The following is a 17,615-nucleotide window of genomic DNA, read 5'->3' as shown; positions in this document are numbered from 1 at the left end:
AGAACCTAATCTATACCGTAACAATATTTGTAATTGAGAATGGAATCGGCTAATCTACAAGCAAAATTAAGGAAACACCTAAACCTGATCGAAAAATTTATTGTTTTGAAGATTTCAGAGCTACCAACCAAGTTTAACTTCATTTTTTGGGGCAAAGGAGATCAAAATTATGATATTCCTTATAAGACCTACCATTTTTTGCACTGTAATCTTCAAAATACCAATTTTTTCAACCGGTTTTTAGCGTTTCCTTATTTTTGTTAGAAGTTTAACCAATTCCATTCAAATTACAACTATTGTTACTATATTACGGTATATTCGTGGTCTGTATTGGGTATTACCTTTATTTCTGGCCCCGCTGGGGTTTCAATCCCGTCCGGGGTCTAAATTGCAATAAGCGGCGCGGAATTTATTCTGGAAAATAATGCTAAGAAAGATCTTCAAAGATTTTAGTGGCCAAATTAACATTTTCTTAAGAAATATTCTTGTTAACATAGGGTGGCTCTAATATTTTTAACACCTCCTTCAACATCAGTGTTAGCATACATAAAAAAAAAAAAAAAACTATAAATCTGAAAACCGCCTAATACATAACTATTGGGGAAAAGGATATCGGTTGGGTAGCCGGTATTCGATTCGATGTTGGAATAGCTCAAAATTTCAATCACACAGGCTGAGTATATCACTGTCGGTAAAGGCGACTGCTAACACTGTCCGACAGCCAAAATTACACTTGATTACACTTTATTAGTTTTTCGTTTTCTCATCGTTGTGACCTGTTAGAGGTCAAACAAATATCAAAGTTCAACATTTTTCAAAAAAAAAAAAAAAAAAAAAATATTTTAAATACTTTGGTGGATTTCATTTGTCCAGAATTGATGTTCTTTATGATTAGACAGCGGAATTTTATGCAACCCCTATTTTTGGTCCGATTTATCTCAAATTTTGGGACTGGGCATATTTTTGGCTTCTGATTACATTGCAATCGAAACATATGACATATGCAAAATTATGCAAAATGCATAAATTTTTGCATATGCAAAATTTATGCATTTTACATATTTTCGTATGCAACAAATATTTCAATAATAGGTACAAAAATGTTTGTGTGTACAATTTTTCTGTTTAAAATTCTCTTCAGACAAGTCAATAAAATAGAGAAATGTATGACCACAGCCACAACCTTCAAAATACCGAAAATCGGGAGGTACTATTCTGTGGGGTCTATATGAAGACGTGGACCTATACCGATAATTTTCGGGTGGAAAGTTTTATACCCCCAACGAAAACTTACTACCAAATTTCAGCCATTTCGGTGGGATATTGAGGGCACAACCTTCGAAATACCAGAAATCCAGAAGTACCGTTCTATGGGGGCTATAAGAACGCGTGGACCTATACCAAAAAATTTCAGGTGGAAAGTTTTATACCCACAGAAAAGAAAAATGCCAAATTTCAGTCATTTCGGTGGGATATTGAGGCCACAACCTTCAAAATACCGAAAATCGGGAGGTATTTTAGGTGGAATGTTTTATACGCCCAACGAAGACTTAATACCAATTTTCAGTCATTTCGGTGGGATGTTGAGGCTAAAACTTTCAAAATATCGGTAGGTACCGTTCTATGGGGGCTATATAAAGACGTGGACCTATGCAGACAGATTTCAGTTGTAAAGTTGCATACCCCTAACGAAGACTTAGTACCAAATTTCAGCCATTTCGGTGGGATATTTAGACCATAAATCCTTGAATATATTTTTGCATATGGTTTTGCTTATGCTCATTTTATGCAGATATGTACAAATATGTCAAAATATGCACGATATGCAAAATATGCAAAAATTTCTGAGTCTAATTCGTTCTATTTTGTAATAAAACGAGTTTCTGTCTAATCAGATTTTCTCTACGTCCATCCTAACCATATATGCATTTGCATAGGATTCCGCTGTCTATTTATGATAAGAGCTACAACTTTGCCACTATGAGCGAATTAAAAAATTGTCAACATAGGTCTACACATTGATATAACCCCCCTATAATGGTACCATCTGATTGAACATTTTTTTAGATTAGAATAGATAATTTAGGAATTTGGCGTAGCCGTGGTCGAAAACCAAACCCGCTACACAACCAAAACCATTTTCCCCAGAAATTATTTATTTAGACGGCACGGTGTGCCTTAACCAAATTTAAATGGAAGGTGCTTACACCTAAGAAGTTTTTGCAGATTGTGAAACTACAATGCTCATAAATGAGAAATATCTTCTTTAGGTTTTCACGATTTTGCTTGGAAACCGCGAGTCTTATGTAAATGGGCTTAAGAAAATGTTGTAGCTGTGAATTGACCACTAAATTGACCTTTATGATATTTTCGTAGGTTTTACCGTTTTGAGATATATAAGTTCAAAATGAGACAATGCGACAATGTGAACTTAAATCGCGATTTATTTGAAAATCCCTCCGGCGATTTTTTTTGTTTCTTGATATTTCTCTTCTATGAGCATTGTAGTTTCAGAATCTGCAAAAACTTCCCAGGTGTAAGCACCTTTCATTTAAAATTAGTTAAGGCGCACCGTGACGGTTTACAGAATTGTGTGACCCTTTCTTGAACGTATTAAGTTGCCAAGAGAAATATGGAATTTAAGCTCAAAAGTCTTGCGATGGAGGTACCTGAAGGAATGGATCGACATTGTCAATTTTTGAAGTCATTTCTTTCGCGTCCACCAGTTGTCATTTCATTTGGTCACCGTATTGCAGAGCTTTTGGATCTTGTTGTCAAAAATCATGGGCTTACCTACGAAAAACATCGCTGTACACAGGACCACAAAGAGTAATAATAATATTAATTGTTCCGCAAACATCCCACGGGACAAGGGAGACTTTTCTCATATCAATGAGTGCACCCCGATTCATATAAGCTCAATGATATGGGACCTACTGTTTATCGCCGAGTCCGAACGGCGTACCTTAAGGCACCACTTGTAGAGAAGTCTTACATGGCTGAAATACTCAGGAAATGTCGCCAACGTTGAAAATTTGATATTGTCTGGTCGTTGCACCACGTTGGCACGCAACGAGTAGCTTCGGTAAAAATTTCCAAAGGATTCTCGAATGGACCTTAATTGGCACTTAAAAAATTTGAGTTTTTGCATACCGATATGGTCCATTTTCAAACATAAACTAAGTATGGACAAAAAAATTGCTAGATTGAACATTGGTATAAAATCAAGTGTTCAATTCAAAAAATATCGCGCGTACCATTTTAGCGAAAATTGTTTTGTGGCGGAAGTTCCAAATTGATTGGACTGAACTTTATTTAAATATGGAAAAGTTTACATTTAAATTTGGATAAAATATTACGAGGGCAAAACTTTGTCGGTTAGAATTTAACTGATGTTTTTCAATTGATTATAGGTTTTTTCTTCGACCAAACAATTGAGATGCCAAAGTGTCACTGTATAGTAACTTCGCTATTGTAATAACTTCGGCGAAAAGTAGCCACTAACTATAAAGTTTTAACCGGAACATTTTGAACTAAACACCAAACACTTCATATTACATTATTTTAGAAGATCCCAGCAATAATCGGATCTGTTCGTCATTATGTAACCCATTAAAAAGTAATATATCAAGGTAAAACTACTTACTTGAGTACGGTGGCACAGAGAGTGCGTCTCCCACTACAAATCCTAGGGTTCTGTTTTCAACGCTCGCGGGACCAAATCTAACGGAGAGCAACATAAAACAAAAATGTGAAGTGTGTTGAAATTGAAAAAAATTCCACGTCAACTGTTCTAAAATAGAACATTTGCTTTTTAGCTTATTTTTCAACTTCTAGAGACCATAGAATGAATATTTATTTAATGCAAAATGTCCTTGTTAAAATAATGGTTTAGTAGGGGGTTTTGTAAGTAGATACTTGGTAGTCGTATATACTTACAAAATGATATTAACCTACTGTTTATCGCCGTACTCTTAAAACACATTATTTGGTAATGATTTGTTTGCTGGTATAACCTTGTGTTATACAATGCAATAGGATGTTTTTTAGTATTTATTTCAAAACATTCCGTCAGTTTGATTTTTTTAACAAGTGGGTTAGGCCGTTTTGGCGCTGTGCGCCTCATTTGTTCAATGGAGAAATGTTGGAATAAAGTCTAAAAACAAACCCAATTTTCAAGCTATTTTTCTTTTAAAATTTTCTCTAAATTAATAATTACTTATAACACCTTAAAATAATATTAAACTTCTTTCCATCTTCAAAGTTAAGTACATTATTTTCAATTTAAAGTTTAGGGCTCATCACATGCATTAAGCTATGAATTGAACTAATGTAGACTTTCGGCGAATTATTCCATTTATATTACATGGATGTTGTTTTTTTTTCTTTCTACCAAATAAGTTGGTCTTCAAATAACTTTCGTTATGTTGTCTGGCTTCCTCTTAAAGTTGTTGTTCTTCTTGTTGTTGCTTCTGTAAATCTTTATCCTAAGTTTGTGTACATTGTCTGAAAATATCCATGGCATGGCATGTGGCCTTTTGGCCGTCATTGCTTGTGGCTTTAAAACGTTTTACGTTTTTGTTTTGGTTCGCTTTGGCTTTAAGGGTTTTTTTACCGTTAACGTTAGTTACAAGATGCTGTGGTTGTTTAGGCTACTAAGATTAAATAAAAATACATACGTACCACATACATACATATGTAGATACTAGCATCAGTATATCTGTTAACCTTGATGGTTACTGCCTAGGTTGACAGCAATAGTCTGTCATTGTTTTTTTTATTTTTCGTGTGTCTCTTTGGATGTATGTTGTATGTTTATTTTTCCTAAACTTTCCTTTCAATTCTTACAACTAATTTTGTCTAGGAATTTAAAGGGAAATGTTGAACAAAAAAAGAAATTACTTTAAACTTAAAATGGAAACCTAAATATGGATATGCAATTTTCTGTGAACAATTTCGATAATAGAAAAGACAATTGAAATATAATTGGGTACAATTCAATGTTTGCCTGTATATCTATGACCATGAAGAAATTTTGTTGTATAAAACACATTATTATTTTGTTATGGAATTTTTACCAAAATAGATTTTTTGGAAGCAAAATGTTCAAAAAGTATATGAAAATTGCCCATTTCATTTCAGACTTTTTGAATACTGTATTATTATATCCTCAAGTTCTTACAGTGTTGCTTAAAAAATTACTTATTTTCTTGGCAACTATAGCATAGCTTTTCATTTGACCTACAGTGGCTTTTATTCCATATTCCCCGCCAACATTTTTTGAAATTTTTAATCAAATTCGAGTCTTTTTTGATCCGACTGCACGATTAAAAAGCTGGAATATGAGCTCATTTTCTGATCATAAATGACTCCTTTGTCGGGAGGAAAACGTAACCTTAGGCCGCTCTTTTAAACAAATCACAAATGAGTCTTCCTCTGCATTAGTTTCGAGTCATTTTTGCCCATTTTCTGATCGTATATAAAGTCTTTTTCGAGTCGTATTTTAATCATTTATTGGTGATTTGTTGATTAATTTGTGACTCTTTTTCGAGTCTTTTTTGAGACATGTTTATAATCGTTTACGAGTCTTTAGTGAGTCATTTATGTGTCTTAATCAGACAAAAAATTAAAAAAAAATTCTTTTTTATTCTTCTTTGTTTTTTTGTTTCTTTCCTTTGTTTTGTTTTCTTTTCTGCTTTCTTATGACTTTTAATTATCCCTTTAGTATACTGTCTCTTCATTCACTTTCTTCATTTCACTTGGCAAAACCTGCACATGTGTTTTCTTTGTCAATATTCTTAATATTATACGTGATATTTATACCAAAGTTTTGTAGAAAGTGTATATGAGAATTATAAAACAACCAACCCGTTATGTTTGGAAATAAACAAAACAATCAGTGTTTAATCACCTAGCTGTTCAAAATATGATCAGAAGATACATAATTCTAATCACTTTTCAAACACCTGCATGACCCTTTTTTGATAAAGCATTTTTCAATCCTCAGATGATCAAAATATGACAATAAATAACAAAAAATGATCACATTTCAAACGCCTCAATGATTTATTTGTGATTGCTACACATTTGTTGTTGTATTTTAAATTGAACTCTTTTTAAACATTACAGGGAGTCACTTTCGAGTCCCTTTCTGATAATACAAGCGACTTAATCAGTTTTTGATCAACAAAAGGACTCCAAAAAGACTCCGCAATGTGATTTTTGGAAAAATAATCTTCCAAATGCTGGCTGGGTTTTACATTTTCCTTTGATGTTAAAACGAAGTAATGCTTTCTTTGTTTTTTTATGTAAATAGCATGTTTTAGCATGAATGCTTATTGGGGGAACTTTAAGTAAAATTATGTATTTTTCTCTATGCCACCTTACTTGCCATTGCACATAAAGCTATTTAAAACCAAAGAAAGTTTTTTTTGTAAGCGGTAATGTTCAAAGTAGTCACAGCACCATTAAGGAATGCTAACACAAGTGCTACTTAGGATTAAGTTAAAGTACTATTTGTGTACAGTGGGCAAAATTAAACTCACCACAATATTTATTTAAGAGAATCAATTGACGAACCTGAAATGGAAGGTAAAAATATACGAATTGTTATAAAAATTTAATTTAAAATATATTTTATTATTATTATTACGAATGTGTATAGATGGGATTCTACCCGGTATTTATCCAAAACTTGGGTAAATACCTGGTAAATACCTTTTAAATACCTTTTCAGGGTGTTTATTTGGGTATTTAAAAAGAAAAACAAAATTGAAAAATTTTATTTGTCAATCGTCTAAAAAATTATTTCAAATAAAAGTTAGAACCGCTAAAAAGTATTGTACCTGTATAAAATACACTAATCTATAGGTATATAAGGTATGCGTTAAAATGTGAAGACTGTTAAAAATGGAAAAATAATTTTTTTTTCATTTTTAAGATGGGAAGACCTAAAAATGAACGAATATTGAAGCATTTTGCAACAAATCCAAGCAACTCAAAGGCAGTTCTTTGCAGATACTGCAACACGGTTTACAAATTCCCAAATGTTAATAAAATAGCAAAACTTTTGGTCAACTGCGTCAAGTGCCCAATTACGTTAAGAAGTGAAGTAAGTGAAATGATTCCAAGTGAACAGAACACCCAATTGCAAAATTCGAACCACTACAGTGATGTTTCAAGCGCATCAACTTCCCTTCCACCATCAAACTCGAGCCTCAAAATATGCGATGAATACAAAGATAGTCTTCAAGAGAAACTTGCCAGAGCAATTATTGTATCTGGAGCTCCTTTTTCAACGGTTGAGCATCCACTTTGGCAGCAATTTTTCGAAGAATTGAATCCTTCATTTAAATTACCAAATAAATAGGCAATTTCCAGCAAGTACTTGAACAAGATATATGATGAAACTTCGAAAAACATTACTGAGCAAGTGAAGGCAGCAAGTTACATGCATCTGCAGTGTGACGGTTGGAGCAATGTGCGCAGTGAAGGTGTAATCAACATTTTAATCTCAAAGCCCGAGATGGTGTTTGTTCGAAGCTTGGCAACTGAAGACAACAAGCACACCTCAGCATATATCGCCGAAGAAATTATTAAAGTAATGAATGTATACGGTGAGCACAAGTTTATAGCTCTCACTGGCGATAATGCTGGGAATATGCAGGGTGCATTTAAAGAGGTTCAAAAGGTATATCCTCAAGTAGTACCACTAGGATGTGTAGCCCTTTGCCATGTCCCACTCTGAAGAACTGTTTTTTACTAGTTATTGATATAATCAAAACTATTAAATACTGTAAGGACCTTTCATGGACATTTGCTAAGATCTGTAAAGAAAAAGGATCTGGAGAACAGCTAAAACTCCCAGTTTAAACGAGATGGGGCAGTTATGCTACTTCATTAAAAAGCTTAGTGAACAGTAAAGTATCCCTTCAAGCCTTGGCTGTTCATGAAAAAATAACCCTGAGTTCAACGACAAAATCATCATTACTCTCGGAAGATTTTTGGAACACGTTAGACATCAATTTACAAATCTTCCAACCTATAGCTGAATGGACAACCTTTTTTTCGAATCAAATCAACACAATATACATCGTGTGAATTTTGCATTTAAAGACATTCGTAATAAGCTGCAAAATACATTAACAGCAACAAACGAAATTAATGATGACGAAAAAAAATTATTGTCGTCCTTTGATAAAATGACGAAAAAACGATTAAACCCATACATTTGGCAGCAAGTTTACTTGACCCCAATAGCGTTGGGCATGACTTAAATTCATCTCAATTTTTAATTGCGATGGAATTTATTCATGATATGGGTTTAAAATTTAATGTAAATGTTATGACGGATCTAGCAAACTATAAAGCTAAAGAGGATCTATGGTCAAAAGATTGTGTATGGAGCTGCGTACAAGAAATATCTTACTACATGGTGGAACAGTATTTGCGTCACAAAAGAACTTAGAATGATAGCGGTTCGTATTTTGACTGTTCCATGCACATCAGCAGCCACAGAACGCTCATTCAGCACTCACAGTTTTATCCACTCCAAAAAGAGAAACAGATTAAGTGCAGATACTGCTGCAAAAATAAGTTTCAAATCTCACAATTGGAATCTCTGCAATAGAGCGAAAAATCAAAGGTGTAATTCCCAGAAAAATATATGCCCTGAGGAGGAAATCTTAAATTTATCTCCAATATTGGTATTACCCACTCTACGCCTAACTCTTCAATAATTTGTATTGGGAGTGATACTGATAGTGACAGTGATGTTATGATCTAATTTGCAAAAACACTGTGTTTAAATAATATGTTTAATTGTTCATTTTAACTTGTTCTGTATGCCGTTTAAATGTACATTAATAAAATTTACTATTAAATGGACCATGTAATATTTCAGACTGCATTTTGTCCCAAATTACTTATATAATAGTTTTTACCCACAATTACCTGGGTATTTACCCATTTTTACCCAATATATCCAAAATAATGGGTATTTACCATTTGGGTATTTACCCATTTCCCATCTCTACGAATGTGAACATGAAATCACATTCAGAACTCTATTTATTTATATGTTTTTTTCCAGAAAAAATCCTGCAATTACCTAGTTGACACATGACCTCTATGTAATTAATAATTTGAATTTAAATTTGATAAGCACTCTGAATATAAGAATAGTTAATGGCACTAAAATTTGTGCAAATTTTATTAAAAATACATTGAAATTATTTCGATTGGTTTGAATTTTTGTCAGTGCTTATATTCGGAAAATGCAATATTTTTTCCATTCCTTTTTCTATAACTGAATTGAAGTATTAAGTTTTATAATATTGTAATTTAAATGCTATTGACAATACCAAATGTATCTCTAATTTATTTCAAATTAAATGCAGTCTTACATTGACTGCATTTAATTTGAAATAATAATGCTTAAATATATAAATGTTAATTTTCAAATAATATCAAACACGATTTATTTGTTAATTCGCATTGAATTAAGCAATTATTTAGTTGAAAAGACTTGAAGCAATGACACACGTTCCTATTTACGCAATTTTCTTATATTATTTTTACCGTTGACAAATAAGGAAACGTTGGAAATTGTTTAAACTGCAAGTGAATGAAATCACGATTTGTGTTGATTTGCAATAATTTTCATATTCGAATACCAATGTTTTTTGTTATTTATTATGTTTAATAGAAAAAAACAGAAAAGTGTGCATTATTTACAGTGGTTTCATAAGAAAATCGCACTAAACCATATTTGGATCCTTGATTTTCGCTCTAACAGGCAAAACTGCAAATAAAAAACCAACCCGAACGAGGCTGGGATTTGAAGCCACGTCCTCGAAAACATATGAAGATGTTATCACGACGTGTTAGCGTTCAAAGCCAAATTCATGACTTCCAAAGCCAGCGCTAAAAAGCGTTTGTCGTGGAAACCATGCAGGTTGACAGGAAAAATCTCATCACTGCAAAAAAAAATTACATTGCATTTTGAAAAATCAAAGTTCGATTGCAAGCTTGGGTTCTTAATTACAATAACTTCGGTATTAATATAAGTTTCGAAGCATTGCTAGATATGCAAATTCACAACCGATATGAATGATGAACTGTGTAACTAACAGCGTCATATAATTTGGTGGTTGCGTGGATTCGACTCTTCGGCTTTCCTTTTTCACCTGCAAAAAACGTCGATCTTTCAGCTCAAATCCAACGAGAAAATTAATAAAAATTAACATTAAAATAAATTTCAAATATATGGAATATTTGTTGTCAATTATGTGGTTCGTAAGACTTGATAAGCGTATATTTTTAACCGCCGATAATTTACTGTTTACCCCCAATTTTTAGTTCGAAGCTCTTTGATATGTCTTTGGTAATTTTCACTTTAGAAGTGTTCACAAAAAGTCTCATATCCATTTGCCTTTCTAGAACATATTTATTCATTCTCATAAAATGATAGAGTTTTAACACGATACGTTTAGTTTTGTCCGTAAAAAGCTGGTACAGCCCGTGGATACATATACAGTGCTGCTCAAAACATTTGCAACTGGAATGACTACTTCACTTTTTATATAGTTCTGAGGTAATTCATGGATTTGAAATGCAAATATTGTTGTAGGTTGATTGTTTATTAACCCCTTTTTAAAGATTTAAAAAAGAATTGGCAATAATTGCACTTCTTTTACAAAAATACACGAAACAAAGCTCGGACTCACTTTTGGTCCTGCTCAAAACATTTGCAACTTAGAAAATTTGATTCAAAATCTGAAGATATTTTTTGTGTTTTGATAATATATTGTGAGCTTAACCTTTTATTTATTATCTGGACACATCATGAAGGTAACCAGGTAACCAAATAAATTAATATATCCTTTTGAATCCTGTCTCTAAGGATAATTATTGAATACAAAAGTTGTATTAGATATTTAATAGAGTAGATTCCATTTTAGGGTCCCGGAGCCTTTTATATGAATTCAGATCACTTAAGCTGATCGGGTCCGATAAGAACACAAAAAATATTTGCAAAAAATTGCTACTTTTACGTGGGTATGTTTGGGTATTATGCCAAAAACCGTCTTATACGACATCTGTGGTATGTACGTGGGGCGGTCTCGACATATTATATGTCTGCTTAGTTTTTAAATCCAATAAATATCCCGACCTCATGCCTCTAGTACCATCTCTGTCCATAAAAATACCTCCAGGTCAATATAAAACACCATCTTCGTTTTGGGTCAACTTTTTTGTATAAGGAGACAAATTCGATTATCATTCGATTTGGTGATCAAGTACATTTTTTCTAGTCATATAACTCAAATATTGATTTAAGTCGACGAAAAATACTCGATTTTATTACTCCAAAACCAATTCCAAACATTTTTGGCAACATTTATATGAAAAATTGAACGTTTCCTGGAAATTACTGTTTTCCTAAAATTTGCCCATATTGGTACACCGGTATCTATGGTATGTATCAGAGGGTTTTGTATAGATTTATCGATGTAAAGCGTTTATTTAACGTCTGTTGATGACATCTGAGGGATCTGATTAATAATTCGCACCATTATTTGATTATCCCCTGCAGTAGATCTAGTTGTACATTCACCTCCTTCCCATCATATCGCAATTTTTGTACTTGTTACGCTGTATACAGCTCAATATTAAATATTGTCATGTTCTTATATTTATTTCTGGACTGCGTTGGATCCACAATTTTCAGAAATAAACATTTTTCATATCTTTGATACAAATTTCGGACCATAACTTTTGTTTTTATTAAAAAATTAGAAATATCTTGTTTTCGGCAAACTTGCCTGTCAACATTAAACATAGGCGGCATAAAATGTATTCCTCATGAAAGCTTTTTGCCCCCTTCTTCTGACTAAAACCCATCAAATGCCAATCAATACAAAAAACTCAACAAAAATTAGGTAATAAATATTCGAACCACGGAGTTGCATATGTTTTGAGCAGGCTAAAACACGCGATCCTCCGACATTTCACACATTTCTGTAACATAAGTGTTAAGAACTGAATAATCATTTTAAAATCTTGAATGTAGGGTCAATAAAGAATCAAATTGCAAAAATAAATATATTTCAAAACATAAAATGTCTTTAAAAATAGTCTAAATGTGATATAGGCATCTGAGTTGCAAATGTTTTGAGCAGCACTGTATATTCATATTAGCTCAACGATATAGGACCTCCTTTTTATCCCCGAGTCCGACACTATTTGCAAAGATGCAAGGCCAAATAACTTCATAATTTTATAAAGTTGTTTGGACTGGGAATTGAAGCCGGGAATTCAGTGCACAATGTTTTCCATTGCACCATGGTGGCACCCACGGAGACGCCTTGAGGCATAATGGCCGTAAATACTTCCAAGAATCATTTGTATCCATGCATAAACTTGGCCATAAGTGTCATCCGGAGCGTGTTTTTTTGTAATGAGAGGTGGCTACATACTCCTCATCATTATGAAAACTTATAGTGTTTGTATTACACTGTGCAACATCTTAAGGTGATATTGTGCAAACAATTCGAACTGAGGATTTTTTTTAAAGTACAGACCCAAACGACAAGAAACCCTAGTTGGCTTTTGTTGCGTAAGATCCAGCTCGGATTTTATGGCTGGTTAACCTGGTTAAATATTGAGTTTTGAAAGAAATTTAGGGCTATATCTCTGAAACCAATGGGAATCTTCTTCTGACCTCTGAAGCAAATTTGTAGATAAGGACAAGAATAAAATATTTGGAGAAATAATGAACTCGAAAAACTACATTTATTGTCAAAAATTTCAAAATATATGCAAAAATTCTACAATTTTTATACATTTCGCACCGTATCTCCAAAACCGTTAATTTTTTCTGAACATTCTCTTTTGGAAAATTATTCCCTGGAATGTAATACACAACTCTTCAGAACAGGTCATTGTTGTTAAATGCCTCTATGCCGACTATTTAATAAAAATGTCAATAATGTAATGAAATCCGAAATGTGAGAATAAACTGTTGGTGTGAACTGTGTTTGAAATACGTGTTGTAAAAGATATGATGCAAAATACCGCTGAAACAACATGAAGTAGGCATTTTAGAGTTTCAGAATGTTCTAAAGAATTGTTGGGAACTTTATTTGCAAAAGGTTACTTGGTTGAACTTCCAATAGTTTAGCCGATATTGACCAGAATTTCAGCAATTATGTACAATTTTCTATATTTTATAGATTTTGATGCCCTAGATGGAGTTTTTCTTATGTGTTTTTTTCAAAAGATAAGTTCCACTAGTTTAGGGCTACAATATTGCTAACAACAGCAAGGCAAAATTCCTATTCCTTTCTGAGATAAAGTCCTGATAAATGCAGAAAAGTGTAGATTTAGCCCGGTTTAGATGAGGCCATAAAATCCGAACTGGATCTGACAGGACAAAACCTACTAGGATTTTTGTAGTCTAAATATGTACTTTCAAAAAATGCATAATATAAATTGTTTGCATTTTCAGTGTTGCATAGTGTAGTTAAGGGGTGTTAAAGAATATATTTCTCGATCTTAGGATTATTGTAACTCTGCGGTACACCAACTGACAGAACAAGTTTTCGAACGTTTCGTGTTCTTCAGGACATGCTGTGCAATTGATATCTAATCTTATAATATCGAGTGTTGGCGTTTTCGCCCAAACCTTTAACTATATATCATTGATGGTCAGCAGAGACAAAGATATAGTAATTCATACCCATGCCTAAGTGCTTACGCATTTGTGCAGCTTCCGCTAACGTAATTTCGAGTTACAAAAGGTCTATTTGTGTGAGAAGAGTTTGTGTGTAAAATTAATGTAGTGGTTATGTTTTTGCTGTGAACTTCGTAAGCAGCAATGTCTTGGCCATCAGGGAAATGTTATTCATTCTAATCCCTGTACACTACAGTGTTTAAAGTACTTTTGTTAGTACCGATTCAGTCCTGCTCCAAAGTAGATTTCGCTAACCCTAGGAATTAAGCTGACTTGTTCAAATTCCTCAGTGGTTAAGAACCAAAGTAGACTTGTGTATTACATTCATCCACAGTATATGGTCCTTCTATAGGTTAGATAGATTTTCCAACGTATTTTTATCGTTTCTTGGTGTCAACCACTTACAGGTATTTAAACATACATATATGTATGTGTGTTGTACCCATGCTATGTATACATAATGTTGTCCCGGCTAAACTTACTTTCCCATTTGTTTTCACTGCCGTGGAATTGTAGGTAAATGCATAGTCGCTAACAAAGTTTTCAATTTTTAATTGTTTTCATATAGCCACGTTCCATCTATTAAAATGTCACATTTTCCTGGCGTTTGTGTATGTTTTTTATTCTATGTTCAATTACCAACAATTTTGTTTGAGTTTTTTTGTAACGAAATTTGATGGAATGTTGCTTTGTTTGGTGTTTTTGTGTATTTTGCTCAAAGCAACCGTACCGTTGTTGGTGGTAATAGAATTGGTTATGCGGTTTGTTTGTGATTTGTTGTTGAGGGGAAAAGTGTTTGCTTTGTGATGGAGTAATAAATTAAATTTGTGGAAATTGTTTTGCAAGCGTTTGTTGGGTGACAAAACGTTTAGTTCACTTAATTTTTTTGCATAGTTTTGTGTTTTTGTTCAGTACACAAATGTAAGTGAAAGTAACAGTTGTTGGTGGTAATAAAATAAAAAAGTATTTACCACTTGATTATATTGGTACCGTAGTCGAACTTCTGTATAACTTATATGCTGTGAAATGTTATAGAGAAAATTCGTTCGAATGATACCTTTTCCTATTCGTCATAGAGATGTACTTCTCTTCATAATTTCTGTAAAATTCACTTCAAATTTAGTATACTTTTTAGCTCAGTTCCTTTAAGCTCTGTTTAAAATACCCTGTAAAGTTCTAATAACTTAATTACTGTGTAACTTTGTGTTTTTTTTGCTTGTTGAAAAAATCTTGTTGAAAACATCTGTGTAACTTTGTGCTTTTTTGTTTCTTGTTGGAAAATTCTGTGTCGTGCATAATAAAATATTAATTATCAATTAAAATTAATTGAGCCCCGTCTGGAGTGGCATTTGTGGTTGGTCATTTAATGGAAAGCTAATGGCCTCCAATACACAGAAGTACCACAAAATGCTATTTTAGGCATTTTTCCCCTTTTTAATTAAGTAACTAATACGAAAGGTAGATTGCATTGGAATTAACTGAAATCCTTTTTAAATAATGAGTTGAATACAGATGTGAAAACGAAACGATGATTTGCAATTGAAAATCCTTGTACAAACTCTCATCGATGGACAAGAGAAAAATAAACCTAAATTAATTAATTAAAAAACCCCTATAATATAATGTGTACCATTACAAATGGATGGAAGAATTGCGAGTCTAATATTTAGATAAATTAAACCTGTTCAGTACCAAAAAAATACAAAAATTAGTAGAATATAAGTTATAATAAGTACACAACTTGTGAACTTGATAAACTCATTCAGTGAAGAAAACACGACAAAGAATTACGTGTAAATGGTACTTATGTATGTGCATAAATGTATCTGGAGTGCTGTTTAGTTCAATTGCTTCGATAGACAATAAATTGCCACAACAACATGTACAACATGTAGATGTTCTTCCCCACAATAAAGTGGATTATTTGCTATGTATTAATCCCTTCTAACTGACAAACGTTATTACTATGACCATGGCATATATTTTTCAAATATATTTGAAGTGTTCTTGAAAAATATAACTTCGTGTAAGTCAGAGTGATGATTATAAAATAATCCATTGATTTTGCAATAGCTAAATAATATCGTAATAACAATTTTTATTCTATCGCTGTGAAAACATACACAACATACATACAGTGGTGTGAAAAATAATAAGGACAGTGACATTCACAACTTTTGGTCGCTCCTAAAATGTGTAAAATGGAAGAATTTGTGATGGAAATTTGTTTTTGAAAATGTACATGTACTGCAATAAGAAATCCCGTTACGATTTTGTTTTCTTTCTGTTTAGTTTTTATACAAAACAAATATTTTTCGTAAAATCCGTGATTTCTGCTGTGAAAAATAATAAGGACAGTTTTTCGTTTTAGTAAAAATAAATTTATATTTCTTTTTTGTGCTTCTTTCCTGTAAGTAAAAGTTTAAAATGAATTAATTTCTATTCATTGAATGTTAAATCTACCGGTATTTTTTAGTTTTTCTTTGCAAATATGGGTAAAAATACGCATTATTATCACGCTACTCGAGAAATCATTAAATGTTTACATAAAGAAGGAAATTCATACAGAAAAATTACAGAAAAAGCTTAGAATCTTTAAAAACAATGGTGGAGGATGCAGCTAAGTGAACTTCAAAGATAAAAGTCGTAGCAGAAACTCTGTGGTGGCCACATTAGAGCTTACAGTGTCAGAAAAGTATCATTTTAATCGAAAAATTATACACTTCCCACGTAGTGGTGTAGGGTATAAAAATATTCAGCAAATAATACAGGTTGCTAGAAATCACATCGCTCGGTCTAAGAAAAATTGCGTACCATTTTTTGGTCTGATGAAACCAAATATATTTTTTTGTTCCGATAAAGGAGTTTATCAGGGTTGAAGACCTAAAAATCAATAATGTAACCCAAAATATACTCTGAAGGCGGCTAAATATGGCAGAAGTAACAGCATGGTGTGGGGCTCATTTTCTTACTATGCTGTGGGGTATCTATACAGTATTCAAAGTGTTTTTGAAATCACCAGATTACATTGAAATTTTGAAAAATATAATTCTTTCGTATGCTGAAAGGGTGTGCCTCTCGAATGAGTCTTCAGCAATGTTAATGACCCAAAAATGACGGCAAAATTAAAAAAGGTGTTCCATGATAATTAAGTTAAGTTGTTAGAATGGCCCATACAATACCTTGATTTGAACCCGGTTGAAACATGTTGGGGAATGAAGTTAAAAAATCAAGCAGGGGAAAGTGTCCATCAAATTATGGCGACCTTTGGCAACTTATACAGGTTGCGTAGGACGCGATACCAGTAGAAAAGTGCCAAAATTTGGTCGACTCGATGCCCAGACGTTGCGCTTCCGTTTTATAAAACAAAGGATCGTCTACAAAGTATTAATGACTCTGAAACACTTTATCTACCATTATTTAGTAAAAACCTGCATTAATTTCTTTCAAGTTTGGTCCTTATTAAAAGATGTCATGAAGTGTCCTTATTATTTTTCACACACCAAACTACGACAATTTGCATAGAATATAAAATATAAATAAAATATGGTTAAAAGCAATCAATCAAAATATTTTTATAATACTTTTCTTAACATTTTAAGAAAACAATAAATTTTCTAAACTAATGTAATTTTCACTCTTTTAGTCAGTTTTCAATGTAATCTTGGTTATGGATTGAAGTGTCCTTATTATTTTTCACACCACTGTATATGCATAATTTTTATTTTCAAACAGCTCAACAATTTATTGATGCAATATTGAACAAATTATAAATGTTTCGAAGGCAACGTTTTTGAAGTAGGTAAGACAAGTGTTTACCACGAATATCACTGGGGTCACATAAAGACCTGAGCGCTTCCCAATTCAACATTTAGCTCAT

General features: G+C 32.7%; 1 protein-coding gene across 5 annotated transcripts in view; it reads right to left on the bottom strand.

Annotated features, from left to right (window-relative positions):
• rgn (regeneration) overlaps positions 1 to 17,615 on the bottom strand; it is a 318,060-nt gene that overhangs the window by 111,805 nt on the left and 188,640 nt on the right. For 3 of the 5 annotated variants that reach the window (XM_073982469.1, XM_073982470.1, XM_073982471.1), the window contains one exon: positions 6,546 to 6,579. The exons of the other annotated variants lie outside the window; for them this stretch is intronic. The gene's annotated coding sequence lies outside the window, so the exon portion shown is untranslated. The remainder of the gene's footprint in view (positions 1 to 6,545; positions 6,580 to 17,615) is intronic. 5 annotated transcript variants of the gene reach the window in all.

The sequence above is a fragment of the Musca autumnalis genome, unplaced genomic scaffold, assembly GCF_047663935.1.
Source record: "Musca autumnalis isolate F117 unplaced genomic scaffold, ASM4766393v1 scaffold_4, whole genome shotgun sequence".
Taxonomy (NCBI): Eukaryota; Metazoa; Arthropoda; class Insecta; order Diptera; family Muscidae; genus Musca; species Musca autumnalis.
This window is presented reverse-complemented; position numbering and strand designations above follow the sequence as displayed.